The sequence below is a fragment of the Argiope bruennichi genome, chromosome X2 (assembly GCF_947563725.1).
Source record: "Argiope bruennichi chromosome X2, qqArgBrue1.1, whole genome shotgun sequence".
Taxonomy (NCBI): domain Eukaryota; kingdom Metazoa; phylum Arthropoda; class Arachnida; order Araneae; family Araneidae; genus Argiope; species Argiope bruennichi.
Window position 1 is genome coordinate 78,039,848 of NC_079163.1, and position 16,739 is coordinate 78,056,586.

Genomic DNA, 16,739 nt, shown 5'->3' on the forward strand with positions numbered 1-16,739 from the left:
CGGATAGGATTTACACAAAAAAATTAAATTACAAAGAATTAACAAATGAATTTGCTATAAAACTTAGAAGAATATGAAATTAAAAATACATATTCTAGTAATTCGTGTATTACGTATCGTAAGTTACGTTTTTTATATTTATGAAAGAATCATTTTTGTTTTTTGATTCATTAAAGATTTTTGTGTGTGTGTGTGTGTGCGTTTGAAATATTTATTTATAAATAATTTAATTAATTATCATTTTCATGTATTTATTAAGTTAGTATTTCACCAATTTGGGCAATCTAATAAACAGCGAAATGTAATGAATTATTACAGTTTTGTGCGAAATTTGTTTCAAGGGCTCACAAATCAATTTTGCACCAGGCCCGATTTTATTCTAGCGGGTTCTGAATTTCATATGTGAGATTTTTTAAATAAACGTTATACTATCTTTTTATGTGACAATAGATGAGGTGCGGACTTTTGAATCTATGGAATGAAGTCGCTCAAAAAATATTTGTGTTACAAAAAATTTCGAAATATCTATTTACAGATTCTTCGATATTCATATTCAAAAATAAGCAAGAAAGTGAAATAATGCACATTTATATCTTGACTTGCTTCATGTTTGCAAAGATAAAAATTCCATAATCTATTTTTAACTTTTTTTTCTTGATGTGCTAGAGACATGAAATTTTATACATTTATATGGAATACCTTATTTTAATATTTTTGGAACTTAATTATCAGTTTATCGACTAATTTAATTAAATTTTTATTCCATATCAGTGGCGCCATCACGTATAGAATTTGAGAAACATTGATTTCAAGATGCCATAATATTTATAATGATGGATAATAAATTAAAAACCAAAAATAAAAAAACGAAATAAAAAAACTCCATTCTATACAGCACTAATAGAAGTGCGTTTCTAAAAAAAAAATGATAAATTTATTTTCATTTCTCATTAAAGAATATCTCATTTTGTAATTTATTTCCTGGCCTTGGTGGGGAATACAAAATTTTCCTGATGCGAAAACTTGAAAGTTTCCATTAAAAAAAAATTAGTGAGGGGAACAAGCTTAATGAGAACTAGATTAGAGTAATAATTTCTTACCCTTTCTTATGAATTTTCGTCTAATAGACTTCTTACACAACAACACTTCTTATAATACACACTTCTTATAATACTCCAAATTTTTTTTTAATGTACATGCTTATTTTGCATTTTACCTATTTATTGTTTAAATCATCAAATTTATTTTTAAATTTTATTAAATCATTGTTTTGTTTAATAATTTTGGTTTCGAACTCTGCGTTTGATAGATGGATATAGAATAACTAATAGATTATAAATACATCAACCATTTAAATAAGTAGAAAATTTAAGAATACGCTAAATGATTGTAGCCAGTATGATGTTAACCAGCAGCCTAACGGTAAAGACGGTTAGCTTAATAATGAAAATAGTTACACACTACTTACCTTTAATTTTCAGGAAAGCAGTTTGCCTATTATTTAATGGAATAAATAGCATGCAAGTGATTCAAGATTTCAGCTTTGCAGTATTCTTTTTTAAGCTTTGTTCTAAAGTAAAATTTACATTAATTATGTGTATCTAGCTAGCTATCTTATGTGTGTCTAGGTTGTATTTTCTATAATGACGAATACTGTGAAGAATGTTTTGCTACAAACTCACATGAATTTGTAACAATAGATTCCTACCTAGTTTATTTCTTGCAAAACACTTTTCATTGCATACTCACAAAATTTATAGAATGTCACGATTTTCCACACAAAATAAGTTTATATATTAATAAAAACAAAAGAATAATTTAGGCATATGTTTTACTAAAGAGTAAAAGTTTAAAAATCGAATTAAGTAAACCCTAAGCCATTCATATATATATTTTTTAAAATTAAAACTAAAATATAACATTAACTATAACCATGAAGGAATTAGAAAATAATACAATAATCAAAGAAATTTCATAGAGGGGCAACTCCTTGACATCAAGTATTTGAAAAGGAAAGTTACACATTGGATAAAATAACGGAGTCAGGTAATTGTTTTCCAGTTAATAAGCTCTTATACCCATAAGTACAACCATCCAATCAATAAAAAAAGTAATGAATTCGAATATATTTTTACGATTTGATACGATATCATATTATTATCGTGTAATGCATAGTATCAGTTCACTTTCTTTGAAAAATATTTGAACTTATTTGCAAATATCGCATCTAAAAAATCGCATGATTTAAAAAAAAATTACTCAGTCAGAGGGTTTTAACTGTTTGATTATCTATTTGAAATCAGAGACGTCTGTAATGGCTGTGTGCAAAATCAGTTTAAACTGCATATTTCACTTTCCCTATCAATTGAAGAAATCTAAATTTAATGGTAATTTAAAAGATATTTTTTATATATAATCAATTGTATTTTCCCAAAAATAAATAAAGCATATCTAATTCATTATGAATCACTATATGCTTCAATGCTTTTATATCAGATTTCGGAATTTTCACCGTTTAATTAGTCAATTCTCTAATCACATTTCGGTGTTTATTGAAGCTACAGAAGACCTTCACAAATATTTTTGAAAGTTCAGCAGATTTTAAATAAAGAAGTAAAAAATTAAGCATATTTATATCTTTTTCAATAATAATGCAAAGTAAGATTTTAAAAATTTAGAGAAGTCATAAGTCTTTTCCATGAATAAATAAAATCATTGAAATTGTTTACTTTTAAATTTAATTCATTTAATATATGTTATATCTAAAAAACGATAAATGCTAAGAAAAATAAACTTTTTTTTTTTTTAATTACAGTGAAATATCTGTTTTACATTTTTCGCATTCAATGTTTCTCTTGCTATAAGGCCATTGTTCATCGGTCCCAAATAATTTCTTGTACCAACAATGTTAAAATGTCCAGGATTTAACGTTATTACTTCGAAATATCTTTCGCATTTAACGTTTTTTCAACTGGGAGAATTCAGTGCAATTTTCCTAAAATCGTCAGCAGCTGTGTTGGAAAGAAAGAAAAGAAAAGAAGAAAAGAAAATCTTTCTTCCCAACAGGTGCAATACAGAATTCGGAATCCCCTACCCCCTCTCTCTTTGTGTTGAAAGTGTGAAGACCACTCCTTATCTCTCTCTATCCCCTTGGTCATATAAAAGACAAAGGATAGATTCTTAGAATCTCGGCAAACACATACCACAGTTTTTAGCTGGTGTCGCTGCGATCTATGAAGATCCGAAGCAAAATTCGGTAAAGATGGAAAAATTGGACAAAAATAGAAAAACTTTGAAATTGTCACCGGTTGAGGAATTGAGAAAATGTCTTGCTTCAAAGGTTTAACGAAGTTCATGCAACAAACTGGCCTAAAAATGACCCTGTTTTGAAAAAGAAAGCAATAGAAATTGCTTCCAAATAGGGAATTCAAGGATTCTTCAGCTTCAAACGATTGGATGATCAGTTTTATGAAGAGGCACTATTTATTATACAAGTTTGTTTGTGGCGAGTTTGCTGCAGTTCATTCTTAGGCTGCCCAAAAGTGGATGGTAAAAACATTACTGTCCTTGATACAACAATATTCTAGGAAAAACTTTATCAGTGCTGGTGAGACAATTTTTGCTCTGCACCAGTTCTATTGAAGAACATCATCAGGAAGTGAAAAATTAACACCATTAGTTGTCGGAAAATCCCCCCCCCCCAAAAAAAAAGGGAGGGGGAGTTTTAAAAGTTCGAAGAGCTTTCCTACTAAATATGTCTCAAACAAAAAATTTTGGATGACCAAAACAGTTTTTGAAAATTACCTTCGCTAATTGGACAGGAAAATGCGCACACAGAAACGTAGCATTCTTTTGTTTATCGAGCAATACACAGTCCATATTGTCGATTTAATTTACAAAATAAACGAGAAGAATTTTTCTCAGACTATTGCATAAGCAAAGATCAATCTTGTGATTTGGAGATTATACGATCGTTTAAAATGCACTATCTAAACTAACTTCTGGAAAATACTCTTCTGAGTATAGAATCTGGAAAAGTCGGTAAATGGGTTAGAAGCCCTTCATATGATTCCTTCAGCATGGGGAAGAGTCAGGAGCAAATATATCTAAAGTTCTTTTGTAAAGATGGTTTTCAGAAGTCTGAGGTGGCGGATATGCTAATGAAAATTCTAATGAAGGAAAAAGAATCGCCCCCATTTCAGGTGATTTTGAGGATTATGTAATTTGCGATATAAACTTCCTTACATCACAGATTCCGACTCGAAATGATTTGATAAGACACAGAATCGGATAGTTCGGGCGATGATCAAGATGATAATGCAGAGCAATGCGAAAAATATGCGAGTGAAAATAGAGAAGGCAAAGAGAAAAGTTTGCAAAAATTCATTGAATTCAAAATGCAGTTTGCGATGTTGCTGATGAAAACATGATGCAGAGTAAAATAACCGATTTTAATCCCCTTTCCTTCACATAAAATTCTTGACCTTTGGTAAGGCCACGAATACTATGGCATTGGGGAACGATAGTTATTAAATGTAGACCTCTGATCTAATATTTTTACTGTCTATCGAGAGAATATGTATTTTGGACACCTTTTGGACACCAACTAATACCAAAATTTGACAAGAAACTATAGCAATATATAACACGATAACATACCGAATTTCATTGATTTAAGTCATTGCATTTACATGCATGAGAAATTACACCATCAGACAGTCAACCATTTTACAGATTTCGCTCAATACTTAATAACAATCTATATTTTAGATGCTAAACTTGTTTGTCACATTGTATCTACTTATATCTTTGTGTTTTGTGGTAATCGAGTTCCTTTGTACTCGAACTGTCAAACTTCCTGCGAAGATTTCAATCAAAATTTGACAGAAAATTTGGTTGTTAAGTCCTTATACCAAATTTCAACATTCTAGCTCAAAGTTTAAGTTGTTATGCTTACAGACAAATAGATATAATGCCATAAAAGTGTTCTACGGACTCGGGTAGGTCAGAAAAGTGGAGATTCATAAAAATCTCAAGTGCGATTTTTTTTTAATGATTACAACACTTCCTCTATACTTCGTAAACGAAAAAGTAGAGATTAATCTCTAAACCATAATGAAGGAAAAAATAAAAGGTTTGTAACATAAAATAGGTTTTATTTCATGGTCAGTGGTTTGTTTTCGCCATGCCTTGATTTAGCGTTTTCTCCAACTAGCATTAATACCTTTTCAATCCACTGAATGACATTAAATCGAGGTTTTACTGTAATTACATTTGGTTCATAATGGAAATAAAAAAAGTCACAAAAAAGTGGTTTCAAAAGTTAATTCAGAAGTTAAACTACTAAAAAGCTTTCCTACTGTAAAATATGATACAATCGTAAGAAAGTTACCATTTTAAAGCTTTTCCCCTGAATAAAAATTTAGAAGTTTTATTATTAATAAATTTTATAAGCATGAGTTACTAAATTGCCATTAAATTATGCAAAAATAAATACGCTGCAAAATACGCTAGCATTCGAAAAATATCATCTTTTTAACAACATATTATTTATCACGGAAATATTTTTTTTCAAATATTAGAATGTAAAAATTTGCTCAACTAAACTCCTATGTGAACATATGAGTGAACAATTTAGCTAGCGAGATTCAGTAAACAGAAACAACGTTCTTCCCTTTGGCGGTGATGACTACATTTTACACACTGTGGCGCCATCAAGCGTTTCGATTTTAAAATATAGATAAAGTAAAAAGATATGATAAATGAAATTTGTAAACTGAACACTCACGCTCTTTAATCATTATAAAATATAAAAATTACAGATTAAAAAAAAGCCTTGCTTTGAATTTCAATATTATAAAAAGATTAAATGAGCCTCAAAATTCGATAATGAATAAAATATAGTTACTAGAAGAAATTGGGATTTTTATCAGTGCATATAAAAATTAAAAAAGGCATAAAATAACAAAATAAATTTTTCCGTCTCCCAATATCAGTAAATGAATTTCCTAATGAAAATGTATGTGTAAAAAACTTCAGTAATTTTATCAGAAAGTTTTTTTTTTTTTGTATTTATTCTTTTTTAATTCATATTATTTATCAGGTCCCTGCCGGTTCTTGTAAATGAACATGGGCATCGGGAAAACGTTGTCGGTAGTGCTATTAACAGAATTCTTTGAATACATTTTGATTAAATAGTAATTCCTCTGTATTGGCTGATTTTATTTTCTTACTTATTATGTCTAAATAGGGTACCAAAAGCCGTCTCTAGAGCAGCGAAATGGTATTAAAATTTTTTGCTAAGGCAGCAAGGAAAAAGTGATGACATATCTAATTCTGGCTAAATATTTTTAATATTTACAAATTTGTGATATTGCTCAATTTCATTGGAATTTTTAGCTGTGCCTGCTCATCCTACGTCTAAATGCGAATATAAAAAATTTATTTTTAGAAATATGTATTATCCAGCGAAATTTCAATATTTTTTGTATAAAAAACAAGAAAATTAGATTTTTTGAAAACAATTATTTCTTTAAAAGCCGCTATAAATGAGCGACGAATGATTTTATATTCATTCTTATCTTTCGAATTACCTAATCATGATAAAGAAATTTTTTATAGTATAAAAATTCACTTATTTCCCTTTTTTTTTTTAAATGCAGCTATATTCTCTTAATAGCAGTGACGTAGTGACCTGGGATACCAGTTTGATGAAGCGAAAATATCATGAAGGGGCGAAAAAATAATGTCAAGCTTCGGGCGCCATTTGCATTTACAAAACCACTGATGACGACTGGGGGACGACAAAAATTATATTACGCACTGGTAGGGATTGCAATACCGGTATACCGGGATACCGAATACCGGTATTTTGAGCCATTTGTACAATTTCGTAATACCGGGTTTCACAAGTTTAAATACCGGTTTTTTGGTATTTACTAGAAATTTTTAAAATTGTCTCCACTATATGTTCAGGTATCGCGAACATAGCAATATAGTATACGTTTTTCTTTTTATGTCTTCCTAGCGGGCGAAATTAATTAGCTAATTAATGGTTTAATTAATTGCTTAAACCTAAATTAGCGAAGCATGGATTATCCCTGAAAGAAAATATTGTATCCATAACGACTAATGGAGCAACAATTATGAAAAAAGTTGGAAAGTTGATTGGTGCAAATTCCTACCTTTCCATGTGCAATGATCAAATCAATGAACATGGAATTCAATTAGGAGTAATAGATATATTATACCAAAAATATAAAGAACAGAAGAATCCAAATACTGGATATAGAAACTTCGGATTCCAACTTTGAAGAGAATAAGAGTGAGAGTGATATTGACAATGAAGATAATGACAATGTAATTGTGGAAGAAGATATTGTTAATGAGGATGAAATATGAACCTATCAAGAATTGCTTCCTATAATTTATAAAGTTCGAAAAATTGTTAAAATATTTAAACGTTCCCCTATAAAAATGATATATTACTAAAATATATGCTAACTGAAAATAAAACAGAATATATGTTAATATTAGATTTAAAAACAGTTGGAACAGTTTACTCCTAATGATGGAACGATTTTTGAAAATGAGAAATCCAATCCAAAAAGCAATAATCGACTTAAACCTGTAAATTAATTTTTCAGATAGTGAATTCGACTTAATATCCAGAACTATATCATCTCTACTTATAATAAAACTGACTATTGAGGCATTATGTCGGAGAGATTCTAATTTATTAACAGCTAATGCAACAATAAATTTCATGTTGCAGTCACTGAAAGAACAGCACACATTAGTATCAGAAGAATTATATATTACATTGAAAAATCGCACAGAAGAAAGGCATACCGAAATAGAAAATGTCTTATGGTATTTACATAATTCTAATGATTTTAAAAATGAGAATCAAAAGAAGAAAAGAAAATAACCAATTCAAATCTGATTAAGTTAGAGTAAAGTTTCTTAAATTTTTTTTCCCCACAAACCTATCCACATTCAGAATTTGGTTCAATTATCGAAGATTATGATGTCACTACTGTCGATAGTGAAAAGGAATTGTCTCTTGAACAAAAATTAGAATTAGCGATAAAAAAAAATTTCAACGAACCAAAATACAATACAGAAATCAGCTATATCCAAAACCATCCGACCAGAAATCGATTAATTTGAAGATGAGGGATTTAGAGGTAAATACTTGGAAAAAGTATATCGCGCATTGCTGACAGTACCGCCCACTAGCGTAGATGCCAGAAGAGTGTTTTCGACAGCTGGTAATTTTTACACAAAATTACTTTTCAGGCTTAATGACAGTGCAATAGAAGCATTATGTTTTTTTAGATCACATTTCAAAAATTTGTAATAGTACCACAAACTGAATAGTGATATTTACACTTTTTTTGTGATTTAAATAAATAAGATGTTTCTTTACTTTTTTTGTGATTATATACTGTTATAATTTATAAGTTAAAAATTATTTGTTGTGATATTTGCACTCTCTAACAAAACTGGCAAATAAAACAAAAAACACCTGTGTTTTCTTTCTTTTTGCAAAATTTCTAATACCGGTATTAAAACCGGTATCCCGGTATTAAGATTTAAAAAATACCGAATACCGGTATTGAAATTTTGGTCCGGTATTGCAATCCCTACGCACTGGCGCCTGTTACATCGGCTACGCCACTGCTTTAATGCTCATGCTGACCTGATTTTTCAATTTTCATGCCAAACCATAACAAAGGGATAAAAATAGTCTTGAAGACACTAAATTAGTAAGTAATTGCTCACGGTTAAAGGTTAAATTGCTTCCTTTGATTTTAAAGATCCGAATGTCTGCAAAAAAGAAAATATCTAAGTATTAGTTCTTTTTTTTAAAAAAAACAAAACAATGCATCTTATAAAAATATTAAGTAAATTAATGTCGAAATTTTTACTGTGAAAAACGGGCGGTAAAAGTTTTTGAATATTTATATAAAAGAGAAAAAAATTACCATTTTATTTAACCCAATGAATTATTTATCATATTTTTCACTTGAAATATTTTGTTATTTTAACCGCTGGATTATCTTTACAATAAAAATGTCGCTTCCATTTACTGAGACTTTCAACTGCAGCATCAATCAACTATAATCGTTTTGCTTCAAAATGAGACACAAATTCTTAATTACTTCACAAACTTTTCATTTTAACTGATTGCAACAACAAGACATTGTAGCTTTCGTTAAAATTATTAAACTCCCCCCGGAGGGCATTTTAAACATGGGGATAAGAAGTTTCCAGTATGTGGATCTATTCTCACTCTTATGAATGGTATAATAATGGAGTGAGGCTAATTTATCCTCACGCTGATAATAGGTCGTACCTCTGGATTAGGGATAAGCCGTGCCATAACTGTGACTGTAATGCTTTCATCATAGTCTGTTTTACTTTGGAATATGGTTATTCGGTCATTCAAATTAACTTTATTGAAAAGTTAAAAACTTTTTAATCAATTTCTTAGGGAAGAGCGAAAAGAAAAGGAGAAAAAAATAGATAGAAAGAGACAGAAAATGAAGTTTCAGAGCATGCATAATCTGTAGAAATAACAAAAGTAAATGTTCGTTTGTTCAAAATCTTAAATTTCCGAAAGTTCTTCACCGATTGCTCTGAAATTTTGACATAACGACTATGTGCGTGTTTTTATATACCTATAACATAGATATCATACCTCCATCAAAAAATATGCTTTTTGAGCGTAGCGCCATCTTTTGGACGTAAAAGCAACATAAGTTGTACTAAATATTTTATGATTCCACTGCTTTGGAATTAAATTGTGTCATTTACCATAGTATTAATTTTGTGAATACAATTTATGTTTTCCATTTCATTTTTTAAACTGTTTTTCTTTTCTTCCAGTGCAGTTGGCTGTGGGATTGAACTCTGTCAATTGATTTTCATTTGTATTCAAATTATATTGTTAAATTGACCACTCCCGATTGATTTGTTCAAGCGGATTCAAATATTTCGTTTCTCGTTGCGTTAGAAGTGAGTTGTGTTTATTGATCTGTGTCTGAATTAATTAATCAAACTTTAATATTTAAATAAGTTTAAAGATTAAATGATAATAATAATTATGATAATAATAATAAAATATATATAAATAAAAATATAAATGTTCGTCACAATTTAAGCCGTTACAAAGTGTTACTGTGTTCACATTACGTATTAAACAAGAAATGAGAATAGAAAATTATTTGAACGATGCAAACGAAGACAGCGAGTTGACAGACAACCTGGCATATTCAGAGAAACTACGACAGGCATACTGTACATCGAGCATTCTAATAAAAATTATTGCTTCTTTTTACACATGTTGTTGGTAAATATAACCTGTCCAGCACCTTTCCAGCAATTGCGAATAGTCAATGGCGTTAACATGCCACTTTCGTCAGTGCATATTAACTTCTGAATTTATCGGGGAATGACTAGGTTATATGCATTAATGATGCATGCAACACGTCACATTCAAATCAAATTCGAGCATTGTTTGCAGTCATACAGACCGATTGCTCACCTTCGGTGTGGTAGAAATATAGCTGAGACACAGCAAATCATGATCAGTTAAAGATAGTTAACAAAAATCTTATGCAATTTCGAGTTGAAATTCGTACTTTTTTTAGCTGCAGCGAAGAACGGCTCGGACCGCTCTTTCGACTTCGATTAAGATTTTGCAGAATGACTTAGTTTTTCACAGTCAAATTATAGGAATAATATGTGATTATATGGTTTTATTTTAAAACGCACAAAATTATATCGAGCCTTCAGAGGGGGAATATCGTCAAATGTTACGAGGAAAGAATAAATAAATTTTTCGGATAGCTGCAAAGGGGTGTTGCAGTTTTGAAACCTTACTGGGACGTTCATTTCCAATTTCTAGAATTGATTTCTAGAATGAAATAAAAGCATTTTCAGCGGGGATTTTCAGTATGAATTTATGTCTGAAAATTTAATAATTTTCAGACATAAATTCATATAATCAAAAATAAATTAACTTATCCAAAATGGTATCAGTACCAACTGATCACTTTAGACTGGTGAGTCGCTTAGATATCTAATAACATAATAATTGTAGACAGTTATTATAGCTCATAAAAAAGTAAAGGTATCATGTTTGTGTTTTGAATTCTTTGATCAGAAGTCAAATGCAACTTTTTCTAAATTCAGGATTTTCAATGTATTCCCAAGAATTATTATGACGAACAAGAACCGAACTTAAAGGGTATCTGTTAGATCAGTTCCATTTTAAATTTGATTCCATTTTTTAAAAAAAATCAATGCATAGTTCCACAATTAAGAAATGTCGATCACATTATTATGTGACACGTGAACAGTTGGAATTTCTTTTTATAAAAGAATAATTTAAATTATTATAGCTCATAAAAAAGATAAGATATCATGTTTGAGTTTTGAATTCTTTGATTAGAAATCAGAGACAACTTTTTAAAAATTCAGGATTTTCAATGTATTCCCAAGAATTATAATGACGAACAAGAACCGAACTTAAAGTGTATCTGTTAGATCAGTTCCATTTTAAATTTGGTTCTATTTTTCAAAAAAAATAAATAAATAAATAAATAAATGCATTGCTCCACAATTAAGAAATGTCGATCACATTATTATTATGTGACACATGAACAGTGGGAATTTCTTTTTATGAAAAGATAATTTAAAAGCAACGTACAATTAATGATTAGGAAATTGAAATTCAGTTTTAAATGATCATGATACTTTTTTCAAATGAAGTTTTAATAATTTATCTGAATTTCCATTTTTATTGAATTACTGTTTAAAATAAGATAATTTAAAAAGCTAAAAATAATGAGTAAAAACTCGCATAGTAATATAATTACGTAAGCGAATATCAGCTGTGATGTAGTATCCATTCATTTAATATACACGTGCGCAAGTCAGACTCATGATAAAAGAGAAGTTGACAATCTTCTATTGGTTCTATTAGCAGTTCAAACCGCCTAACAGAAACTAAGGTTAAAAATGAGCTTTTCTTCTATTTATAAACAAAAAACTTAATGTATGGCCAGTTTTGCAATCGCATTACTGTAATTATGAATTGAATGAAGAAAGTGCTGCAGTTTTCACAATGACCTTCCCACACCTAGTCGCACTTATCCTTAAAAGGACAACTGAGGAAATGCCAAACCCAGAAATGTCAATAACGCCACACCAGTTAACCACAAAATAAATGTCTTCTTTTCATTCTCTCAAATATTATTGCTATTGAAATGAAAAGATGAATAAACTATGAGAATGAATAGAAGTGGGAAAGAAGCATATAGGAAACATCTGGACTGTTCATGACTTTTATTTCAGGCTTGAATGGTAATAATAATATTCCACGCTCAAACAGAATATAGTAAATATAAACTTTTCGCTGAGATTTTGGATCTTCAAGTTAGTACTCTATTTTAAATCCTTTATTTCTAGCATTTGTTTGTATAAGAAATTTCAGCGGGAAAAAGAAAAATACTTATGAAAGGAATTAGAAAAATAGTCATCGTTCAAAAAGTTATTTTTTATAAATGCTGAAAATACAAATTAGAAGTGAATTGTAAATTTCCTCACTTTAAATCTGGAGAATATTAAAGTGATGAATCAAAATTTTCAATGAGGAAAAAGGTTATATTTCTAAATTTTTAAATACCTTATTCTTAAATTTTTGACCATCTCATACGATTTGCAATTTAAAATAGAATGTTTTATTAATATGTATAACTATCACTAGATGGCAGCACTCAGTAGACAATGATTCTCTTGATCATGACAGTTTTAGTGCAAACGTTTCTTTCTCATTAACATTAATTGGTAGATAAATATATATGTGGTTTATTCTTTTTTTGTTGTTGTTGTTATGCTTTTAATTAGCAAAGACAACAGAAAACATTGGAAACTGAGCTTCATTTATCAGTGTCTATTTTTGACAATGAACCCATAAACTTTATTTAGTAAGAAATCATGTCGAATATTTTCCTCTTAAGATAGCAATTTCAATCATTTCTTCAAATAATTTTGTAAGCATTACAATAAAATTCTTATAATATTATTTTCCCCAAAAGCAACAATATTTTTTCTGTACAACTGCTTTCTTTTCAAAAACACTTTGCACTGACGGATTTAAGCAATTTGGGGTTTGTTGCGACATAAATCGTAAATATTTTATTTAAAAGTAGCTAACGATTATTTTAATTATTATAAATTTATTTTGTAAATAGTTGTAACAACAGTGATATTTTTGGAACTTGTTGTTTAAAAACGATGCTAGAATTTTGAATGAAAATAAGTTGATGTAAATTTGATAATATTATCTATAATGTAATAAGATTTAGTTTTATAGTAAGTTTGTCTGCATTTTATTTTTGTTGACGCACGAACACAACAGGTTCAAGGCAGAGCATATTATGAAGCTTCATTTTTAATAGGTGATTTATATACTTGGGAAATGGAGTAAATGACTAAATAGTAATAAAAGTCTTGAAAAAAGGTATTAGTCAATCATTTCCTTACTTACAAAAAAAGCATTTTATTTTTGATAAACTAGCCCCTGTACCCGCAGTTCCCCCTGCATCTTTGCTCAAGATAAAAACGAAACACATATATCTCTAAATTGGAGTGTTTATAGATTCAATCCTTAAGATGTTTAAACCGTTCTAACTAGTTACTATTCTAAAGAATCCGAATAAAAAAAGAATTTGAAAGTCAGCATTTGGCGTATATATATTTTTTTTAAAAAAGCCGGCGTCCTGGCATAAGGGTAGCGCGTCTTCCCCTTGATCTGAGCATCTCGGGTTCGAGTCCCGGTTCGGGCATGGTTGTTCTTCTGTGTTCTGTCTGTGAGGTGTGTGAATGTGCCCTCCCCCCCCCCCTGTAAAAAGGGGTTGTGCAAACGAACGCGACGCATGAAGTAGCTAAGTCGTACTCTTGGTGCTAGTAAGCGCTACTGAAAAAACAAGAGACGCTCACTCGGCTTAAATCGCTGAAAGATAACTGTCAGCGGGCTGTAAAGTGCCATAAGTAACAGCAAAGAAAAAAATTAAATCGCCCCTCTAAAATCTGCCTGCGTAGAACTGGTCATGGGGGAAACATGGAATTTCTAAGCTCCTAATGGCATTTTTAATAGATTAAATTTTAGTTTAAAAGATTAACAATGTCAAGAAAAGGCAATTTAAAGATTCTGTGGCTGAGATACTTAATGGTTTCTTTTCTTTTCTATTTTTTTAATCTTTAGGATCTTTAGCAAAAAAAGGCTATGCCAAGAAAGTAAAATTAATATAAGTTAAAACTTTTCAATGATCGAAGAAAAATTTGCAGACGGCTCTTATTAAAAACTGTTTTTTGGAGGAAAATTTCGACAGACGATATTAGTTTGTAATAAAGATTATGTTTGTTCCATAGGTTTGTTCTATGAATGAAATATTTCAAATAATTTAAGAGAATACGGTCGGTATCCTTTTATTGGTTGCAAGAATATCCAAAAGAATAATCATCCTGTGCAACTTAATTTAGTAAGAACGATTTAACCAACCGGTTATTATACTTATTGTTATTAAGTCTTCTCTTATTTTTAAGCCATAGAGTAAGGATAAAATGGAAAGAATATTTCCAAGAATATCCAGGTTCTTGCTATTTTGATAAGCTTTGAAGATATTTTGAAACTAGACTTTTCAGTAATTTGTTATAATATTTTCAACGGCAATCCTATTCAAGAACGGAATCGACTCTGTGCTCGCTTTTGTGAAAGAATCGCCGTTTCCTTTCAAGAAATATTGAATGTCTTAGAGTTCAAATCAATGCGATATTTTTGTTTAGTTTTGCTCTTATTAAGATTTTTTTCGCTATTCTATGAAAAACTCTTGGTGGTTTCAAAAGAAAAACTTTTCAAGACTTAATAGTCAGAAAAACTGCCTATCAGCAATAATAATTTTTTCCATCGAACTGAGAGGTCATTAATGGCTTAATAGATTACTAAAGATTTGACCGTAAAAATGAAAGAATTCGATAAGAGAAAGATTGTAACAATAAAACGTTTAACTGTAACAATTGCGCATTTTAATATCAACAGCTATTGAAGCAGAATTCCAGCAATTACAAAATTTAAATAATCCACAAGTAAATAATTTTCCCAGAATGAGATACAATGTGAGCATTGGGAATGCCAAACGAATGTAAATAAATATCTATTTTCATTATGTTTATTTATTTTTAAATAAAGTTCTATTCAATAAATTCAAGAAAAAAACCTGTGAAAAAAGTCTTAAGGTAAGCTAATTGGGCGCATTAAGATTTTAGAATAATAAAATATGAGATAAAATTACGTCAAACAATTGCATTAAAAGTAAATTTAAAAGACAGCTTTTAAAACACGTGTCAAGAAGCACTACGTAACAAAATCAACTACAAAAGGTGCCTAACAAAAGAAAAAGTAAAAATATCCGAAGAAAATAGCTTTTCAATACTAGAAAAAAGTATACCAGTAATAGATGTAATTAAATAGTAAAAATAAATTGTTATTTCAAGCCTGTTTTACTGAATAAAACAACATTGTAATAAAATGTGTTTAAATTAACTTTAAAATTGATTCAAATTAGAGAAATTGCTGTTTAGAAATGAAGCCGTTTAGAATGTTTGCGAACTAATTTGTTTAGAAGTTATGACAGTAGAAAGGAAATCTTTCAATCCACATGTCATCCCTTTTAGCGAGGCAGAAACTGCTTAATAACGCAGTGCATTTTTCAAGGAACTAAGGAAAACGTGTATCAAATTTCTTTCGAATCCATCAAAAGTAGTGGAATAGTAAAAGGTTCAACATACATACAAAAAAGCAAAGTACATTTCAATTTTTTTATATATAGAGTTTAACGAACTAAAAACTTCAAACAAATATAACATTAAAAATTATTATTTTACAAGATATATCAAGAGGGAAATAACGTAAACATCTATATGAACAATTAATATTCCAATACAGTATTATAAATACATATCTAATTCTTTATTTAATATAATTTTAATAATTCGATGCAAACACACAATGCAGTCCTAATATTTTATAATTCCTGGAATTTCTATTTTTTAATAAATTTATTCATTTGGTACCATTTGATAACATGTAATTTGTTAAATTGATACTAAATCATTACGTTATCTGTCGGTATAAAGTGAGACGACGATTTGTGAATATCTGCTAACTGCAATCCTAAAATGATAAAATATAATGTCTGAATCCGATCAAATAGCCAATAACAAACCTAAATTCGGATTATTGATTTAAACTAAAAATTCGTCTCCTTCAATTCAGTTAATGTTGCTTAAATGAAAATTTAAAATTAACTAATTAAGAATCTTACCTCTTACAAATTTTTTTCACCGACTTCAGGATTCGCCTAAAGTATCCTATTAAAAAGCCTAATAATTCCATCCAACAAAATTCTTCTGGTCATAGACGCACACCGATGAGATTTGAATTTAAAAAAATGTAAAACCACTATTTTTCCATATTTTTGTTATCCATTTTCCTGGACGAATTTGCAAACAGTTTTCGACAGCATTCTATAACCATCTGTCAGTACAATCATGCTCTCGATCAGACGATTTTTTTCTAGATTTGGCACTAATCGTCTGAAAGCTTGCAGTTCGACTTTGCTTTGACATCTGCTTTTCAGATTGAAGCATAGAAAATAATGAATAAA

At 29.5% G+C, this 16,739-nt stretch overlaps 1 long non-coding RNA gene across 2 annotated transcripts in view; it reads right to left on the minus strand.

The window, feature by feature from the left end:
• Positions 1-16,590, minus strand: part of LOC129960905 (uncharacterized) — a 516,162-nt gene extending 499,572 nt beyond the window's left edge. For both annotated transcript variants that reach the window (XR_008783719.1, XR_008783718.1), the window contains exon 1: positions 16,398-16,590. This is a non-coding gene — a long non-coding RNA (uncharacterized LOC129960905). The remainder of the gene's footprint in view (positions 1-16,397) is intronic.
• Positions 16,591-16,739: the final 149 nt, after the last annotated feature.